Source organism: Crocuta crocuta, unplaced genomic scaffold, assembly GCF_008692635.1.
Source record: "Crocuta crocuta isolate KB4526 unplaced genomic scaffold, BGI_CrCroc_1.0 scaffold235, whole genome shotgun sequence".
NCBI lineage: Eukaryota > Metazoa > Chordata > Mammalia > Carnivora > Hyaenidae > Crocuta > Crocuta crocuta.
Genome location: NW_027531285.1, coordinates 600,025 through 622,616, shown reverse-complemented (window position 1 = coordinate 622,616; position 22,592 = coordinate 600,025).

The window sequence follows — 22,592 nt, the reverse complement described above, 5'->3', positions numbered from 1 at the left end:
GGGTTCACAAAATAAGCCTTCAGCCAATATTAAAGTAAAAAGTTTTAGAATATTTTACAATGACGTTAAGTTTTAGAAAGCAGGACATATTATCATGAAAAGTAGTACAAGTAAGCACAAATTACCAAAAATCATTTTTTTCAAATAACATTAGCATATTAACTTTTATTATACTTTTAATATAATCATTTTTAGGGAAATGTATTTTAAAGCTTATTTATTTATTTTTGAGAGAGACAGAGACAGCGTAAGCTGCAGAGGGGCAGAGAGAGAAATAGAGAGAGAGAAAATCCCAAGCAGGCTCATTGCCACCAGCACAGTGCCCAATGTGGGGCTCAAACTCAGAAAACTGTGAGATCATGACCTTAGCCAAAACCAAGAGTTGACACTTAACCAAGTAAGCCAGGGACCCCTAATATAATCATTTCTAAACATTTTAAATTAATTAAATTTGGTAAGTAAAGCATTTGATTTAAAAGTAAAAGTATTTCTGGGGTGCCTGGGTGACTCAGATGGTTAACCATCTGACTCTTAATTTGGCTCAGATCATGAGCTCACTGTTCACACTGGGCTCTGTCTGCTTGGGTTTCTGTCTCTCTGTCTCTCTTCCCCTCCCCTGCCCTCCTTCTCTCTCTCTCACTCTGTCTCTCAAAATAAATAAATAAACTTAAAAAAGCTAAAAGTATTTCTTTTTTATTACACTAATATCCATGCTACCTAAGAAGAAGGAAGAGAGTAGAACAAATATTCTAAAATAAGTTCTTATTGATCTGGTAGATAAATAGTATCTTACTCTGAGCCAAGTATGATACATTGTGGTGTCCAATAAACTCCAGAATGATCCTTCTTTAATAACAGAAGTGTATCAACTTTACTAAATTTTTCTTTGACATATTTGCTTAATTCACATCTTTTAGCCTCTATAAAGAAGAGATGTTCTGCCTCAAAATATTTAGTCTTTAATGGAAGCCAGACAAAATGATTAGATAAATGACTTCTAACTCTACATCGGCCTATGTTAAGATTAATAACTTATTGCAGAGTTTGTAATCAGACACCAAATCTTAACCAAATCAATAGTCAATTCCTCCATAAACAACATTTGAAACCTACAAAGCCAGGATTCACCACTCAAAAGCACCTTAAAGAGTTTTGACTCTAAAATAATCTTCTCCAAAGATAGGGAAAACATACGGAATATACCTGGAAATATGAAATTAGAATTGTTTACAAATAAAAGAGGGGCTCCTGGGTAGCTCTGTCTGTTAAGCATCTGACTTTGGCTCAGGTCATGATCTCGTGGTTTGTGAGTTCCAGCCGCACATTGCGCTCTGTGCTACACCTCAGAGCCTGGAGCCTGCTTCCAATTTTGTGTCTCTCTCTATCTCTGCTCCTCCCCTGTTTTCACTCTGTGTGTGTGTGTCTCTCTCTCAAAAATAAACATAAAAAATTAAAAGAGAAAATAATTATTTACAAATAAAAAAATTTAGAGTTATAAAGTCCAATAATTATGCAAAATTAGATTAAGTGTAATTACAATCATATAACACACTGTGAAACTTTTTTGTTACTTATTACAATCTCACCTAAAATTAATTTAGAATGCTTATATTGTGATAATCTCATTTGACTCTATGAAATCTTCCAAGTTAGGATTACATATCTTAAACACTAGCACATATTTGGATCTATAAATGTCTTCTGTCACATATCTTACTAATGGCAATAAACTCTCTTGATCATTCCCTCAGGGAATTTATATAAACAAGATAATCTGTTCTACTTCAGTGTCTTCTATAATCATGATAAAGTTCATTAATATATATAGCCCAACTGTCTTTTAGGACCATCCACTCCTGTGACAGAGACATAGTGCTTATCACATATGGCGTTCTCTGGCTAATACTTCCCAGCTCCCTCACAGCTTGATGTGGCCATGTGACACCTTCAGTTTGTGAGCTGGGCTGTGCCACTTTTGAGCCAATGCGTGGAAGAGCCAGTGCATGGCTTTCCAACTGCCTCTTCTGTTCTGGTGACCAAAAGATCATGTTTTAGAAGGTGCATCTACAAAACAGTGGTGGAGTCTCTATCAGCACATGGAGCAGAGTCCTCATAGGTATGCACTAGCAAGTATTATGAGCAATAAAATATTTTTGTTTGGATTAAACTACTGAGCCTTTTAGACTTCTTGCTATTGTGGCATATCCTAGCCTATCCTATAACTCCTTGCCTAGGGCATTTGCTGGAAACTCAGAAAGAAATTTTCATAATTTTTCCATGTGACACCATTCAGATAGTTGGGGGCAATGATATCCCTAAATGTCTTGTTCTAGTTAAGCAGCTTTAGAACATTTATCAAATTTCACTACATTATGCTGTTATGACAATTCCTAAATCTCAGTGTTTCCAACTACAAAGACTGATTTCTCTCACAGGATACCTGTGAGCTTGGCTGCAGGGTGGCAGTGGCTCTGATACACAGGTCTTCACTGAAAGAGCAGACTCTTTAGGGACAGTAGGGCTGAGGGCGGGGGTGGGGGGGCAACAAAACACGGGTGGAACCACACATGGATTTTAAAGTTTCTACTCAGAGGTAACACATCATTTGCACAGCCACTTTCAGAGCCAAATGGTCAATCTTGGAGTAGAGAGAAAAGGAAATTTAATCATTTCCCAGGGAGAAGCAAAGAAATAATTGGGAACAATAACAAAATATATCACACTTAATTCCTTTCATAGCTTCCCTCCATGGTACATTGCCTACTATTATACTTGGAACACAGTGGTAAATATTTTGAGTCAGTGGCTTTTTATCTCTCAACATTCTTCTAACTCAAATGTTATTGTTCTTTAAAAATTTGCCTCTTAAAAACAAATGTATTTCTGTAGCCATTATATTTAGAAATTCCCTTGCCAGAGCACAGAATAAACTTTATAATTCACTCCTTCTGGGCTATACATTGTCTTTTAATGAAACAAAATTATATTAACTTTTTAATCACCCAAGATCATATTATATTACTGACTCACATATAATTCTAAGTTCAACTTAAAAGATTAATATTTTGTATTCTCCTCGAACTGCTTTCCTGCCTTTAAATCATTAAGCTTTGAACAGGATGTAACATTTGTCCATGTTAAATTACATCTAGTTAGATTACACCCATTTATCCAGACTTTTAGATTTTTTTGTCATTACACTTCTGTTGTCCAACATGTTCCCTTTAAATAAGAATCACAGCTTTTGTATCCATTCCATGAACCCCACATTTGATACCAATACAAAAAGTGAAGACTTGTATAAGTGGCATACAAATAGGAAATTGTCATACTTGTACAAATTGAAAATTCTCCAAAAGCTGACATCAATCAAATATTATCCCAGAATCTTTTAGATATGATTGCTCAAATACAGCTGCTTTTCTGGAATATAAGTGAGAGAGTTAATGAGAACCTCATAAAGTTGTTTACCATTAACACCAGATGCCCTAGACATGACCAATTTTGTTGTCTTGTAAAGAATTTTGGATATGTCTCTTTTAAAAACCTATTGGAAAAGAGAGAAATGTAGAGAAAGGAGTTTGGGTTTAAGATACATACGATGTTTCAATGATCACTTCTGTGTATTTTTGTTTATGGAATAAGGTAATAATCTGATCTAATTTTGTATTTGGATAGCCCATTATCTGAGTGTCACCCACAGAATAATCCATGGTTTCCAACTGATTTGTGATATCTTTATGCCATCTTTGTCATTATACTGTTTAGGTAGAAGGAAGCACATATTCACAGGTTCCAGGGATCAAGATGTGGGCATCTTGGGTGAGGGGGGATTTATTCAGTCAACCACACTTTCATCAACGTGTTCAATTTTGTTTTATGCAATTGCTTTTTAATCAAGAGAACAAAGGTGTAAAAATATGGAATCATACTGTTTTCTGTAATTATTGAAATAAATATGTTTATTGGGACTCTTTCTGCAAATGTGTGTATTTGAATTACTACTTGGTACCAATTGTTCTCAGGTTGATGAACTTCCTTCCATGTTTCTTGTAAGACAAGTCTACCAGTAACAGGTCTCTTCGCTTTTGTTTATCTGGGAAAGCATTTAGTTTGTCTTCATTTATGTGGACCTCTTTGAACTTATCGTCCATTTTATCCTCCTTTTATATATCCTGGATGTGTAAATTCTTTTGCAATACATTTGTGTAATTTTCAGCAGTAATTTCATTCAATATTTTTTCTTCTCCCTTCTCCCCTCTCTTTCTGAGACTACCAGTACCTGTATTTCAGTACGATAACCAGTATCCCTAATTTTCCCTCTCAAATTTCCCATTCGTTTTTTTTTTGTTTGTTTGTTTGTTTATTTATTTTTGAGAGAGAGAGAGAGAGAGAAAGCACAAATGAGAGAGGGACAGAAAATGAGAGGGAGACACAGAATCTGAAGCAGCTGTCAGGCTGTGAGCTGTCAGCCCAGCACCAACACTGTGGGATGATGACCTGAACCAAAGTCAGATACTCATTACCCTCATACTTTCATGTATTTATTGGTTTTTCTTTAATTATATAAACTTGCTTATAATGGCCAGTTTGAAGGGTTTTTTTTTGTTTTGTTTTGTTTTTTTCTGGTAAATCTGTTCACTCTCATAAGAACTCTTGGTTGCCTGTTTCCCACTCCCACCCTCCAGTCTGTAGGTTACATAATATTGTTTCTTTGCATGCCTCGTAGGCTTTTTGTTGTTGTTGTTGTTAGAAATTGGACATTTTAAGACACCTGGGTGACTCAGTCAGTTAAGCATCCAACTCAATTTTGGCTCAGGTCATGAGCCCTGCATCAGGTTCATCAGAGTGCATCAGAGCCTACTTGGTATTCTCTCTCTCTGTCTCTCTGTCCCTACCCTGCTTTCTCTCTCTCTCTCTCTCACACACACACAAAAAATAAATAAATAAACTTAAAAAAAAGAAACTGGACATTTTACATAATATATTTTAGCAACTCTGGATATTGGCCTCCCATTCCTCTGAGTCTTGTTATTGTTATTTTCATGTATATTATTTTAATGACTCACTGAATTATTTTAGTGAAGACTATTTCCCCTCACACAGAGTTAATCATCCTGTGCTCCTCAGGGGTGCACCATTTTGAGTAGGTCCACAATCACCTTTAGATAACAATGCTTTGGTGAGGCTCCCTTCCTCTCTTTCTCTAACCACACTCATCTGTTAAACTCCACTAATTTTCAGGTTATTGTTCTATTGTTTCAATAATGCCCTAGGGCATAGATTTTTCTGCCAACTAACCCAGTCAAATTGTGGTTCTTTTGATAGAATGTTTTAGGTGGTCAGTGTTTGATATTTGTACTGACCCCAGTAGGAGTCCTCTTCATTGCCCCACTCCCAGTCACTCCTACATGCTAGCAAGTTGATACTTTAGCCTACATCTTAAATGTCCTCCGAATTAAATTTCACCACCACAACCTCTTCTTAGGCTTCAAACTCCCCAAACTCTGTTGCAAATGAAGACAGTTCCTTTAGAAAGGAATTAGGAACTATGTATTTCATGGCCTGCTTTTTTTTCCCCCTACCCCCGCCCTCACCAAGTCTCTGGATTGTGGGAGGGGACAATGACAAACTTGTTAGTGAATGATCCCCACATTTAGGTGCTAAGCACTGGTTGGGGGACGGGAAGCCTCTCAGCTTCCGTTCCATCGGTATGGAATTACTGTCTCATGTGGTGGGGAAGGACAGGGCCCCAGTATTCGTAATGGGAAAATACCTAGTGGTGAAAGATAGGATCTCCATTCCCTGAGTGGGGGCTGGACAGAGAATTGAGCCCCACTTCTCAGTTGTACTCATTCGGATTTAGCTTCAACAACAGGCAAGACTTTGAGAACTGGGGAGATGAGGAACACAGTGCTCTTGGCTGCAACAGGCTGGAGTGCATTGTCTGTCTCCCTGGCTTAGGAGGTGGGTGGTAAGGGATTAGTCTTTGTTCAAATACCATAAATTCCCTCCTTTCCTACCAAATTACTAAATCTCCGTAGGTTTTCTTGATTAGATATCTTCTTACTTACTATTTGACTTTAGAACCATTTCTAGGGGCTTTAACTGTTGTTTTTGTAGAGTTTACATCAGTGTCACTAGAGAGTTACTCAGCAGTATTCCTCATGCTGGCCTGCTGGGCTCTGGTCTCCCTCAATGGTGTTTTCATAGTCCCCTCTCTCTCTCTCCCTCTCTTTCTCTCTCTGACCTTTCTCTCCCCATACCTTTTCCTCTCCTTCCTTATCTCTTTCTGCTTCTCTTAAACTTGCATGTAGAGGGTAATGTGTTGACCTATCTTCTATTCTTCAGTAAGAAACACTCCCAAAGCAGGTATTATATGGGTAAAGTATGTGTCTATACCTTGCTAACATATCTGATTTGGGAAAAGAAAGAGGAAGGGAGGGAAGGAGGGAGGGAAGGAGGGAGAGAAGGAGGGAGGGAGGGAGGGAGGGAAAGAGGAAGGAGGAAAGGAGGGAGGGAAGAAAAAGAAAGACACAGGGAGGGAGGGGATGAGAAAGAGGGGAGGAAGGGAGGGAGGCTGATCAAATGCCAGTGAGAAATTTGACTTCTAGAGAAATTTTCTCTAGAAGAATATGTCCATTTTCCCTAGTCCCCTCACAACAGAGAACCCAGATACAGGTCAATGCCAGTGTTTTATTCATCCTCACTTTTAAGGATATGAGAGGCTCATTCTATGTCCCAGTTTCATAAAACTTTTCTGTTTAAAAAAAAAAAAATAAATGTTTATTTTTTATAGAGAGAAAGAAACAGAGTACAACCAGGGGAAGGGCAGAGAGAGAAGGAGACAGAGTCGGAAGTAGGCTCCAAGCTTAGAGCTCTCAGCCCAGAGCCCAATGTGGGGCTAGAACTCACCAACTGTAAGATCATGACTTGAGCCGAAGTTGGACACTTAACCAACTGAGCTACCCAGGTGCCCATGGTTCTATTTGCACATTTCATGCAAAATATTTAATTCCTATTATCCAACAAAATGAAATAGCTTAAGTATCTCTGCTAGATTCTAGGCCCAGAGCCCAGCAATCATGTGACTTCAACTTCAGGTAATATTCTACTTCTGTTCCATTAAAGTTATTCATCCAGCTTTCAGTAGAATATATGCCTTTGAATTTGCTTATTCTTATATTTTTAATGTGCTATGTGTGGAGAACTTGGGAAAATCTGACAAATAAACTTATAATATTTTTTGGCATTAAGTTATGATTTTATCCTCCATCTTTTTTAAAAAACAAGCTTTTCTCAATTAATATATGTGATCTAGCTAAAAGAAAGAAACTTGTAGGAACTTTCTTACAGAAAGGATGGATGTAGTGTACCTAAATCTTTTTCTCACCAATGGGATTTTATACCATGTTTTTAGTTTTTTTTCATCTCCTTGTGAGTTTATTTTTCATTTTTTCTTTTCCATAAATTGCCTTAAAATGAAAAAACTTACTGACAACTTTTTTTAGCATACTATTAACAGCTTTTTCTTTAATCCACATCAAATCTAATGATTGACATCTCTTCATTTCTATGTACCTATCCTCCTTACCTTATTCCTCCACCAGTATCACTAAAGTGGTCATTCATTTTTGTCATCAAAACTCTTTACTGACCTAAATCACTCAAACTGTTTACTCCTTTCACACATTAAAGTTCTTTCTCTTCTTCTAGCATCAGCTTTCCTTGGGGGTTGTTGACTCAAAAACTTTGTAATTCCACTTTTCACAAAAGAAGTAATAAAGTAATAAAATAATTAAATTAAAATTAATAAATGAATTCACAGTTCTATTCTAAGTCTGAAATGCCTGTTATATCCACTATTTCTATTTCATTTCCAAGGACACTTTATTAAAACAGAAATTTATTCCCTCTTATCTTCACTATTGAATAAGCAAGACTGCTTTCCAGAAATATTTCTTCTGTCAAAATATCTTGCACAGTTCTGATAAAAGGGTCTAAGTTATAGTTATGCAAACCCCAACAATATTAACTAAACTTAAAATTTAAATGTTTGACGCAAGTTATTTTTTTAAATCCTCTCTGAACCCTCACACAATAGATGATATTTCTAAAACCATGTTAAAGATGAGGATGTTAAGGCTTACAAAGAATGAGTAATTTGCCTCAAATCATAGAGGTTAAATTAATTGTTGAAGTCCTTGAGCATTATTATGCCACATCAACTACAAAGTTTTTCAGCCACAATTAAATGTTTACCCTGGTGTGTTTTGTATAATTTGTATTTATGTTAATCTTTGATTATATTCTGCTTTATAGTGAAACTATATGTGTTCATGTATTCATTATCCTTTTAGGCTGTGCACTTGGTAAGGGCTGAAATGCCCAGAGTCTGCAAAACTGATTTGAGGTAGCTATAGTCACTCAGTAAATGTTAAATGAGTCTTCAGCATTAAAGATATTTTAACACTATTTTTAATTAGCAGCATAATTAAAAATAGCCTTGTGGAAGTTGACTGTTTTCTTCCTTTGATGAAGACATTAACTTCATCATTTTGGCCTCTTTCTAATTTGTATAATTATGAACTCCCTGCCCAAATCTAGCCTGAAGCTTTGGTTGGTTAAATATGTTTTGTAGCTCTCCCTAAAGAACACTAAAGAGACATCCTTGAAGTAACTACTATACAGTGATGGGTAAAGTGATGTCCAAGGGCTTATGTTCTTATTCTTGTAATAAGTATATGGATTTTTAAAATATCTATAATTAGGAAAACTATCTAATTGCGTATTCTACCAATTATCATCCATCAATTTCTCCATCCATCTACCTACTTAACTTATCAATTTTCAATCCATGTCCCTATTTAACTTGTCTGACTACCTAACCTCTCATCTATCAATTATCCATATTTATATATGCCAAATCGTTGATCTGTCAATCATCTATCTTTCTAAGAATGGATGTAAAAGCACATGCATTTTATTCAACTATAAAAACAAAATATAAACAAGTATAATACTTATCTTTTCTCACTTAAAATGGTGGGGAACCCTCATTTCATTCATTATGAGCTCAGTCCTAACAGTCATTGAACTTTCCATGAGGTGTATCACTGTCTTGTTAGGATTCTCTCTTTCTTGTTTGAAAAGTCACTGTTGATATGCTAACCATATAAGTTTATATGATCTTAAAAAGTATGAAGCCTCATGGCTTGTGTTCTTACGATTAGGAATTTTTACTGAGACTTAAAGCCCTGGGAAATAGGTTCAAACTCTCCCAGGTGAAATTTTCCTCTGACGTGGTTTTTCTCTATGAGATTCTGTATGGGAGTAGGGTTTTTATCACTCATTCCTCAGGACATCCAGAAAATTTGTGAATAATTCCAAATTCTTGTTCTATATTCAAAAACAAACCATTCTGCAAGAAGTTTCCACATTTAGTCATCCAGTCACTCCCTTCTATCACTTTCTAATCTGGGAAATTCTATCTTGTTTTTCTGTGAAGAACTTACAAATCATGTTGATATCTCTTTCTTGAGAGGTTAGAGAAAGCTCAGCTACATTAGGTTTTTTTCTTCTTATATAATCACTGCCTGATATGTCTACACATGGATATATTAATCCATATATTTTGGATTAATTAATACAATTCATCAATAATGTCTTCTATGTAGTATGTATGTATGAGTGTGTATGTGTGTTACATGCTGCATTTTGTGGATATTTAGAAAGGCTAGGCAGAGAAGAAACTAAAACACTTAGCTATTGAAGTAAAGAGAGTAAATGTACTTATAGATTTTTTTTTAATTTTTTTAAGGTTTTTTTAATTTATTTCTAGAGAGAGAGAGAGCGTGAGCAGGGGAGGGTCAGAGAGAGAGGGAGTCACAGACTGAAACAGGCTCCAGGCTCTGAGCTGGCAGTCAGCACAGAGCCCGACGCGGGCCTTGAACCCATGAACCGCGAGATCATGACCTAAGCGAAAGTCGGACGCTTAACCGACTAAGCCACCCAGGCGCCCCTAAATGTACTTATAGATTATTGGGTCAATGTGCACAAAGAAAATGAAGGAAGTGGAAGTGGTTATTAAGAAGAAGAGAGGGAGGATGTAAATGTTACAGTGGAGAGGATGGTGGTTAGAATTTTGGTGATATAAATAGGAGTTTATAAAACAGTGACAATCAAAGCAAAACAACTACACTTACATTACAACAAAGAGAAAGTGCTTCCTAGCCAGGACAAATGATTGAGTACTTAGAAATTGATTTGGGAAACTACCAGAGTTGAGCAAGGATTTGCACATGTGTTCAATAAGAAACATTACCAATGAAATGGACTTTAAGAATTGGTGAATGAGATGTTTAAATCAGTCTGAGCTGGAACAAGATAAACTGTAAGGCCTGCAATTTTAAACCAAATTTGTAAGATTTATGTGTGGACATGTGTTCTATGCCTATGCATATTAGTATTCTATTGCTGCATTAAAAAAAAAACAACCACAAACTTAGCAGCTTGCAACAATACAAATTTATTATCTTAGAGTATCTGTAGTTCAGAAGTCCAGGCACAACATAATCGGGTTCTCTGCTCAGGGTCTTGCAGGTTTAAGTTAAGGTGTTGGTCTCATGTAAGTTCTTTCAATGAGTTAGCAGAATTCAGTCTTTTACAGTTATAAAACCTGTGACAGCTTCCATCTGCTTGAAAATGATCAGGAGAAAATTAAATCCTTCTTTGAGTGTTTTGCTTAATTTTTAAGGGATCCCACCAGATTAAGTCAGATCACGTCCTTTTTGATTAAATGCAAAATCAACTGATTTGTCATCTTAATTACTTACATGAAATCCTTTTGCTATGTAACATAGCATAACTATAATGTGAGACCCATCATATTGACAGATACTGAGTGCACTTGAGGGAGGGAATTATACAAGGCATCCTCCCCAAAGGATGGGATTCTTGATGGTCATTTTATTATAAGGCACAATGAGTATTTAAAAAAAAATATGTATGGGAGTGTATATAATACATACTGTACTAAATAATATCTACATATATATCTATCTACATGTATATATACCTACCTATACATACTACATGTATTGATCTACATACATAAATCCATTTACATATATACTATCTATGTATATATTCATATATGAGCACAGACATATGATTTTTCTAAACAAAAATTTTTTTTTAATTTTTTATTAATGTTTTATTTATTTCTAGGAGAGAGAGAGAGAGGGACAGCGTGAGCAGGGGAGGGTCAGAGAGAGAGGGAGATACAGACTGAAATAGGCTCCAGGCTCTGAGCTGGTAGTCAGCACAGACCCCGATGCGGGGCTCGAACCCACGAACCGCGAGATCATGACCTAAGCGAAAGTCGGACGCTCAACCGACTAAGCCACCCAGGCGCCCCCCAAATTTTTTCTTTTATATGTTCCAAACCTGTAAACTTTTATTCTGGTTTTTAAAATTTTTAATGTTTTATTATTTAATTTTGAGAGACAGAGATAGAGACAGAGTGCAAAAGGTGAGGGGCAGAGAGAGAGGGAGACACAGAATTCAAACCAGGTTCCAGGCTCCGAGCTGTCAGCACAGATCCAGACATAGGATGCGAGCTCACAAACCATGAGATCATGACCTGAGCCAATGTCAGATGCTTAATACATTGAGGCTCCCTTGTTATCTTTTAATCTTAATAATGCCTTTTTTTAATATCAGGTTTGATTATCAGTATATGCATGATTACAAAAATATTTAAGTTACTTAGTGACACTCTAAACAAAACCCATATTCCCATCATATTAAGTTAGTATCACATATTTCAACATTTCAATAAGTGGTACCTAATGGTATACAGAACATTCTTTCACATATACATAGTTTACACATATTTTTCTACTAATTTCATCTTCAGTTTCTCATAGATTAGAGTTTTATTGTATCTATGCCTTGAACAAAGTGAGTTTTTCATATATATCTAGTGATTAAATGGTTATTCTTGCATCATTAAGTACATTAGTTCATATATTTTCCTATCACGTATGTTCACTGCCTAAAAATGTATTGATTTTTTGTTGTTGCTTAGTATCATTTATAACCTAAGATGATAAATTTATTTCCACTGTGTTCTACATAGTTACTAGACATCACTTATGAATCATTTTCCTGGTGGTTAAAGAATTGCCCAAACATGCTACATGAAATAACTATAACATAAATTGCAATTATAAATAAATTGGTCACATATTAATACTGACATAATACTGATATCTAAAAATATATAAAAGCATTTTACATATTTATATTACATAGGATATTTTTATTTTTATTCCTTACCATTTAATACTATATTTTATATAATATATGCACAAATATGTATATACAGACAACTTAGGCAAGAATAATAGTCTGAATAGAGAAGGAAAATAATACTCATCATTATAATATGCTTATCAAAAACATGTGAGCTTCCATAAAGCATAAGACACCAAGAATTTCATTCTTTTTTTTTATTTATAGGAACAATAAGAAAATTTCTATGAGAATATTTCATTGACCAGAATTACTTTTGTATATATTTATAAGGAACACTTCCTGATATTATCCCCAAAAGATCAAGATAACTCTCAGCTCAAAATACTCAATATTTAGTAAAAATTTAATCTGAGAATGTATTTAATGTGGGAATACATTGTCATGTTTTTGGACTATTTTCAGTTTTGCTGGAGAAAAGCAATTTGGAAAAGAGAATCTTACTATTTACTTTTTCAAAATTCAATGAAAATTAGTTTAAAATCAACGTCTATATTTTCAGTGCTATTAGATGATAGTAATTTAAACATTCTGGTAGTTTAAACTGTCAGTAGTAGTTTAGAATAGCAGTAGTAAAAAAATAGCAGTAATAAAATTAGTGCATAAAAGCAAATATTTTCTACTATGCACATTTGCAAAATACAGATTTGTATAAATGCCAATATAAGTTGGTATTTGTATAAATACAATATGAATACAATATTTAAAAACTAACTTGATTTTTCTGAAGAAACAATCTCCAGTGTCAAATTTTAATGTTTGAATATTCAGGAGAATATTATTTCTGATTTTATCATGTATCTTAGTTATATATAATATTTTCTTTACTCGTTTTAAATGAAGATTTATGTAAAAACAAGAAAATGCACAGATCATTGTATATTTCCTTTTTTGCATTTTTTTTTAGCTTTTAAATGTTTTATTTATTTATTTTGAGAGAGAGTGTGAGCAAGGAAGGGGCAGAGAACAGGAGAGAGTGAGAATCTTCAGCAGGCTCAGCACTGTCAGTGCAGACGCCTATACAGGACTGAAGTTGGAACTCACGAGCTGTGAGATCATGACCTGAGCTGACTGAGTTACCCAGGAGCCCCTGTATATTTCCTTTTAGACACATTTTAGGTAAAGCATTCAATGTATATGTTCTATCTAACAGTTCTAATTCCTTTTTAGAGCACATCTTTTCAAAGGCTTTTGTTCTCACTGTCTTAAATTTCTCTTGCCCAAGTCTGTCTTTCTCTTTTTATTTATTTAAATGTTTTTAAGTTTATTTTTATTTATTTTGAGAGAGAGATAGAGATCATGCAGGGGCAGAGAGAGAGAGGGAGACAGAATCTGAAGCAGGCTCTGCTGCTAACAGCACAGTGTGGGGCTCAATCCCACAAAGCATGAGATCATGACCTGAGCCTAAAATCAAGAGTTGGATGTTTAACCAACTGAGCTACTCAGCCATCTCTTGAAACTTTTAATATAAAATATACATATAAAAAGATGCAGAAATCTGAAGTGTAGAGCTTGAGAAATTTTCAAAGAGTGAATATAATAATCTCTCTGATCAAGAAATAAAGCACTACCAGAATGCCAGAAGCCCTTATACCAGTTGCTTCCTTTCCACCACAGGCAGTCGCTGTCCTTTTATCACCATAAATTAATTCTGCATGATTTTAAAGTTACCATGTATATAGACATACAGTGCATGCACCTGGCTCCTTTCACTTAATAGCATGTTGTGGCAGGTAAATGTAGTTCAATCATTTTCTGTGCTGCTCACTATTTGATTGCATGAATGTACCACACTTTCTTTATTCATTCTACTACTCCATGAATATATTAAAAACTTTGCAGTAGCCAATGATTTATTAAACAGTACATCAATAATGTTTTCCATGGAGAAAAATAATATTGAACTACATTAATCTAATGTAGTTTAAACTTCATTAAAATAAAAAAAAACTTTTGTTCATCAAAACAAACCATTAAGACATTAAAACATTTTTTTATGAGCCNTTTTTTTATGAAAAACAATGGGAGAAGGTACTTGCAATAAGTATATATGACAAAGGACTTACATACAAAACACATAATGAACACCTTTTAATTAAGTGAAAGCAGGCACCTCAATTGAACATCATCTACTATACACTTTATGCTTTTAAAACTATTTTTCTTGTTTTATAAAATTAATGCTCATAATCTCAAATTTATTGGCAATTTATATAAAGTACTTATTACACTTATACCGTCCTTTGTTCCTTTGTGAAACAAATTTCAGGTAAAATTTGGATTGCCCTGACCATTCTGAACATTCTCTTTTACAAAGGTTATTTTATTTCCTTTGGGTTACAATGTGATTCTAAATTCATAATGTGAAGCTCATGAGATTTAAAACAGAACAGACTAAACACCATGACACCCAGGCTTATAAATGCCAGGTTATCAGTAATGAACTTAGAGCTTCTGCTGTATTTCTGAGAGCAGAGAGGCAGCCTTTCAAAGTATCTTTTAACTAGGCTTTAGAACTGGTGTTGCCACTTGTTCTTTCTGTTCAGCTCTATTCAGGACAGACAACAGAGCTCTATTGTCTCCGATGAATATATAGAAACCTGTTCAACAATGCCAGGGACTCTGTTACCTTTATTGTTCCCAAAACTGAGTGGTATGGAGGTAATTCTGGTTTACCAATATTCTGTCCTTTTCAAAATATTTAATCATTAATGTCAATGTCATTATTCCATAAACAATAACTTCATAAAGCACTCAAATAGTCAAGTAAAAATATTCAGGAAGAATACTCAAATACATCTGAATCACTTAACTGTGTTTTGGGCTTGGTGAGTTACAAAATAAATAATGAAATGGAAAAATTCTACCTTGAAGTAAATTTGGCCCAGTGTTTTCTGCCATCTAAGTGTCTAAAATAGACTTTATAATTGTTCAGGACCCCTCTTTTTTCCAAACAACTCTTAAAATTAGTTGAAAATATGGAATTGATTCAGGAATTTATTAAATCCTCCTTGTATGTCCATTGGCTAATGAAATGATATTTCTAGTTTTGTAATTATTTGGGGAATAATAATAAATCTTGGGAAAGGAGTTAGGTAGATTAAAATGAGCATAAAGTCTTGATACATTATCCAAAGAATGAATTTTCCTACTAAAAAGCAAAGTGCTATAATAAGCATACAAACTAAAACCTAGTTTGTATAAGGTGTATACACAGAAAATTTTTCCAATATAATCTGTAACAATATTTCATTAAGTGGTATTGTCTGTAGCCATTTAAAGTTAAGTTTAAAGTTTATCATATGTTATTGAGCTTCAGGTTTGGAATATAATTTTTTTAAGTTTATTTATTTATTTTTGAGAGAAAGAGAGTGGGGGCAGTGGCAGGGGCAGAGAAAGAGAAAGTGAGACGATCCCAAGCAGGCTCCACACGGTCAGCACAGAGCCCGACACAAGGCTCAAACTCAGGAGCCATGAGAACGTGACCTAAGCGGAAATCAGTAATTGGACACTTAACCGACTGAGCCATCCAGGTGCACCTCGACTGAATTATAAATGAATGATTAAGAGTAATGGACCTGATGTTTGTCGACTTCCTATTTTGCCCAAACCGTGTGCTAAATGCTGTACATAATTGTTTTCTTTCCTCCTAAACTAGATCATGAAGAATTATTCCTATTTCATAGAGAAAGTAAGAGACAGAGAGGTGAAGAAACCCTATGTTATGCAGTTAGTAAGCAACAAAGTTGATATTTACTCTCAACTAAATTAAATTTCAAAATACAATCCAGTCAAGTTTTTTAAAGAACAGCATTTGGCTATTTTCAAGGAGTGATTTGAAGCCCATCATAACAAATAATTAAAAGTACTTAAATAAAATGTTATGAGCTGGGCTTCTCTGTAGTTGATATAGATACTTGACTTAACCCATACTTGACTTTGCCCATTGCATTTGATATGACTTATAGAAATAAAGAAATAAGAAGTTTGAAATATGTATAATAACTAGATAAAAGGAAAAAATTCTTTCTCTAAGGTATTATACTCTTTAAGTAAAATCCTGTGAAATAAATAATGAGTGCATAAAATGAAAAGTTTGGGGTGCTTGGGTGGCTCAGTCGGTTAAGCGTCTGACTTTGGCTCAGGCCGTGATCTCACGGTTCATGGGTTCAAGCCCCATGATGGGCTCTGTGCTGACAGCCAACTCAGAGCCTGGAGCCTGTTTCAGATTCTGTGTCTCCCTCTCTCTCTGACCCTCCCCTGCTCGCGCTATCTCTCTCTCTCTCTCAGAAATAAATAGAAAACATTAAAAATCTGATCAGTATGCTTATGTGGATAGGCATAAAGATCATTAAATGAACTTTAAAAATAATGTGCAATACTCATGTCTATTTTGAAAAGTTTTTTGTTTTAGGTATGTGTATTTCATTCTTTCTCTAACATTATCCATTTCCAAAATAACAAAACACATTTCTTTCTGATCAAAACCAAAGACAAAAGTTTGGCTTAATTAACCAAATAATTGAAGACTATTTTACTATTCTGTGAGAATTAGTAGTCTTAGCCATAACATTCCATTTTTCAAAAATAAAATATTTCATTTCTATAATCTAGAAATGTATACATGCTTTCACTATAATAATAAAATGTAACTAATGCACAGTCTGGTATGGTCTACCAAATGGCTGGTTAATTTGCAAAGGGATATGAATTGATATTTATTTAGTAGCAATGTTCTGTTAGGTACCGAGAATTAGCTCAGTAAAAATTAGCTAGTTTTATCTAATACTCGGACAGCTCTATAAGACATGTGTTGTTTATTATTGCCATTCATAGCCATTTATTCAATTAACAGTTACTGCCTTAATTAGATACATAAAAATGATAAATCAAAATGCTCTTTTAAAAATGGGAAATTTTACAGGGTGCCTGGGTGGCTCAGCTGGTTGGGCATATGACTTCAAATGGACTGGTACCAAGGCTTTGCCTTGTGAAGTTGAATATAACTCCAGGATCTGATAGTTTCACTCAAGGGTATCCCAGTAGAAATGGCTATTTATGCTCTCTATAAGACATGTATTGTAATATTCATTTCAGAACATTTAATTATTGCCCCAAACTAGAAATAAAACAAGGTTCTCTCAGCTTTAAAATGGTTGAATAAAGTGTGGTTTCTTTCTACAATGTAATACTAGGGTATTGAGAATTATCAAATTACAACTGTATAAGAATACATGCATAAGTCTCACAAACAAGATTTAAAAAAAAAGGTGTCAAGACATATAAAACAGCACATTTTCTAGAACACTGACCATGAAAAATTCAAAAACAGGCAAAGTAATGTAAGGTTGTGGATCTCAGGATAGTCTACCCTAGGTGGCAGTGAATGAAGGTGGTAACAGACACCCTTCCTGGCTTCTGGTAATATTCTACTTCTTTTGTGTGACAGAGATCTGTTCACTTTGTAGAATGTAATTGACTTATAGAGTTATGATATGTGTACTTTTATTCTCTGCATGTTATACTTCTATAAAAAGTTAATAAAAATGTTGTTATCAAAATATAAGAATACCCCCAAAGACCTGAAACCTGAGCTTACAAAGACGATGGTATGCTAGGTAAATTCCTCTATTTTATAGTAAGTATTTAGACATATTATAAGTTTATTACTGGTTATGTGCTCCCAGTAATGAGATGAGAGAGAAGAAAATCAGCCAGAGTACCCAGAAGTACTGAACAAGTCCAAGAGAATGGTAAAGGGAGGAGTCTTTAAAGAACTGATAGAATCCTCACTCTGATTTGCAGTTTTCCTTTGTCGTCAGGCACCTGCTAAAAACTTCATGGTCAAGGAATCATGTACCTCTGATTTCAGTTTCTGCAACATCTTTAGGTCTGTTCGAATAATTTAGTCACTTTATCATCAACATTTGCAACCTTTGCACAAGAATGGTCTGAATATTTGCAATAGAATTGCATTTATAAATGTTAGAAATAGCAAATAGATATCAAGTATATATCTATCTGCTATTTATTAAGAAATAGAATCTTAAGAAATAAAATTAAAAGACGAAATTTCTTCAGGAGAGAAGTTGTCTTACCAACAAATGTGACCGCATGCTTTGAGTGGCAACAGATTTAATTCTTTGTTTAAAAACGTGTCCAAAGANTGGGGATGAGCACTGAGTGTTATGTGGAAACTAATTTGACAATAAACTATTAAAAAAAAATAAAAAAAATAAAAACGTGTCCAAAGAATGTATCTCTTTAGGAGCACTTAATTCTAATACTATATAAAATAAAATAACTTCAGTAGCCACCTTGCATGGAGAAACTTGTTATTGTATTCTCCCCAGCCATCAAAGCCAAAATCTAGGAGAATTTTCCATACAGTGAGTGGGACATAGCCGATTATACCGGTTATTAGTGAAAATCAGATAAATTTGTGGCATCATATTATAACCTAAATGTAAATAATTTATAGGTGGATTCTAGTCAGTGGTTATGAATAATAAGAAAGGGTCTATCCCAAGCTTTCAAGGGCCCACTCAGTTGTGTGGGGTCCAGGCCAAGGAGCCTGTGATTCACAATGGGACTCTGGAGAACAAAAGGGCTAGATATAACCACTAAGGAATTGTACTAATCCTAACAGTTGATGAAGAGAAAAAGAGAAAGGGACATGCGTGTTGTATGAAGAAATCTGGAATGCTTTTGGGTATCAGGAAAATGGCAGACTCAATTCAGATATCATTCACTGAGAAGTGGACAGGATTGTTGCAGGCCTTGGGAGGGACTAGGGCCATAGCAGGAGGCTTCCAAACCTACATAGGAAGGACTGAAAAAGCTACTGGGTGTACACATATGCATGTATGTATACGCACACATGATCACATCATCTTTTCTGGAAAATTTTAGAATTATACCTATCGGGATGCATTTGCTGATACAATTGCAAATATCTCAGCATGAAGTAGCCAATTTGACATTTTATTTCCAGCATTAACATTCCCCTTAGGACAAACTTCTTCCTATCTAATATTTTCATGTTTCCATCAGTTCCAAAGTACTATATTTCATCCAAAGCAAGCTAAATTTTCTTTGAGTCTACCTTTCTCTTTATCTAAAAAGCTAACACCTGAAAGAACATCTTGCCTATGTTTAGTTGAGAAAAAAAAATATTTTTTTGGGTGCTGGGGAATAAACATCTTGTTTTTCAGTCTCTGGGCACTGTGAATAGCAGCCTGAAAGAAGCAGCACCTAAAATTCTCAACACGAAATTAAACACATAGGCATGGCCAGATGCAGTTACAAAGGCGAACTCTGCCAGGAAAGCTCAAGTGCTTCCAAAAGCAGTCCAGCTGCCACAGTGTCAATACTCCAAAGAAACTGATGACAGTCTAGGTATGAGCGGAAAGTGAAAGGAGGAACTCACTTGTAATATGCCCTTTCCTGTTCTCCTTCAGAGCCCCAAATTTTTCTGCTTGTGGATTCTTATGTACAAATGGGTGCTCATATGCAATGCTTTCCTTTTAGGCTTATTCAGAGCAAGGGCTTATTGGAGAGTGGCTTTTGTTCATATTTAATATCATTAGATTGTGCTTTGAAATCTAATAATTTGAGGATTACTATGGCTAAATTAGGAGACTTGTGTCTTACAGTATTCCCTCTACTAATTAACTACTGAATCCATAAAATTCACTTAACCTCTTTGTATTTTCTCAGGTATGACTCCATGATTCCTGGATTTTGGAAATAATGGACCACTCAAAAAATATGTAATAGAGGATACCAGTATACATTTCTAAATTTTATTTTATTATTAACAGCATTAAAACCAAGCAATATATGGGATGATTAATTTAAGCTCCTGGTCACTTCTTAATTTGTCAAATTATTCCCATTCAGTCCACAAAATCAAAAAGCAATTTATCACAAAACAAGTCAGCTTTATGGAATGTTTTCTGCTCAGTCTTACAGAAATGCCCCTAGAGTTTTACTCATCTCCTAAGTAGTAGCACAGTATTATCATGTAAGCCGTCTACCTCCCTATTGTGGCTGTATTGGAGTAAAGATCTGACTTGGAAATAGGGAGGATCTTCAGTATTCTCTCACCTATTAAAGTTGGTTTTCAAATACATTATTATAAAATGATCTGAGACAAAGGAAATTATTAGAAACCTGAAGTAAAAATTTTGAAATAAAAAAACAAATCATATTCACATTACATTATAATTTTATTTTTGCCAACATTTTCATTTTCTAGAATATGCAAATTGTAAATTCATTCAGCCAGTAGTACATGTAGTCTCTATAATAAGCCAGGCACAGTGGCAGACCAGAAAGTGTACCACAAAAAACGTTGTCAGCTGGGATTTTGTCAGATTGACTTAATAAAAAGTGTCTTTTTTATTGTTTTTTAATATTTATCTTTGAGAGAGCAAGAGACAATGTGAGTGGGGGAAGAGCAGAGGGATAGGGAGACAACAGAATCCTAAGCAGGCTCCAGGCTCTAAACTGTCAGCACAGAGCCCGATGTGAGGCTCAAAATCATGAACAGTGAGATCATGGCCTGAGTCACTAAGGTGCCTCAAAAATAGTTCTATTTTTAAAATTATGCTTCTCAGTAAATACTTGAAGTCTCTTGAATGTATATGGTTTTAATATATTTCCAATATATCCACGTATTTAGGAAGTATGCTAAATGAAATCAAAATTGTTTTTAAAAGTGGCTCTACCATTAATAAAACTTCTAAACTTATAAAATTTGAAATTACTGTTTGTTCCCTCAGCTACAGTGCATAACAAAGTGCTCTCATAGCTTCACTATACATGATTCTGTTAAAGTTAGTTGTTTACAGTGACCTTCCTAAATAGATTGCAAGTTTTAGGAGGTCAGGAGAAACTGGTGCCTTCGTGAGTTTATACTCAATTTCTAGTTTATTTATAGTCACATAGTAAGAGTACACAAAATTTTTTGTTGGACAAATGGCCTTTTAATGTTGATCTTTAAATTTTGGGGACTTTTTGATCATTTGGTGATTTCTTCACTTTGTATATATTTTTTCTTGCTCCATGCTATATTATCAACTCAAACACATGCCATACCTCATGTTTCCAAACACGATTTACTTTGGTCTATTCATCCTTTCTCTTTTGAAGACTATTTTAAAGCACTATTTAATAAAAAAGTTCAAAATATTTTGAATGGTAATCCCTTTCTAGGTGTTCTACACAGATTTTTAAACAACTATATGTAAAATGGTTATAAACCCATATCTTGATAAAGCAGCAGGGAGCATATGTATATATTTTTGAACTGTAATACAATAAGAAGTAGAATGGAAGGATTTAATAGTATTCTTCAAAATGCTCCGTGGGCACAATGCCAAAATACTTAAGCAAATGGCTTTTTGTATCCTTTTCTACTGAGTCAATATTAGTAATTTTCATAAAAGCATCTTATACAGTCAAGAGAGTCATGAAAGCATTTCTGCCATGAACAGAATGAGCTTATGTGGAATATTGATTCTTCATGTCAAACACAGCTGGAGTGTTTCACCAGTAATTCCAGATCTAGCATACACAGTAGCCTCCCTATCGCTCATGCCTAGTGAATCAGAATAAGAGTGATTAATAGGTACCTTTAAAAGATGCTACTCGAAGTCTGGGTCTATGCAGAGGAAATATTTTCCCCACCAAGGGAAATGGAGAAAATGGTTATTAGTCATCTTCTAAAGTACTATGCAGAGGACAAATCAAAGCTGCCTTCCTTTCCAGATGCTTTGCCCGGAACAATAATCCACTTCTAAAGAGCCAGGTCACCGTTTCTTTCCCTTGATCCCATGGCAGATCACTGTAGAGCATGCCATTCTCTGGGATGGGATGAGGCATCTGTTACAAACAGATGGGCTACCCCGAGTAACACATAACAGGTAATAGCAAAGCAGAATGGATATTCCCCAATACTCAGGGTTGATTTAGTTGGATGCACCTCCTATGAATATGTTGCTAAATTTTATAGGAGTTTAGTGCATTTCAGAGAATCGCCATATTCTGAGGATAGTTTAAAACCTTTTAATGCTTTTAGGTGTATCAGAATTTCCTGATTCCTACGTTATATTTTGTCTTAAAGTTTTCTTCATTATTTTCCTATATCATACTCATTAACTAATTCACATCTTACAGTTTTGTTTTCATGAGATCCTTAAACTCTTCAGATTTCCAAAGCTTATTTTTCCTTTAGACTTACAGATAATGTGAAGGTGAGACATCCTATG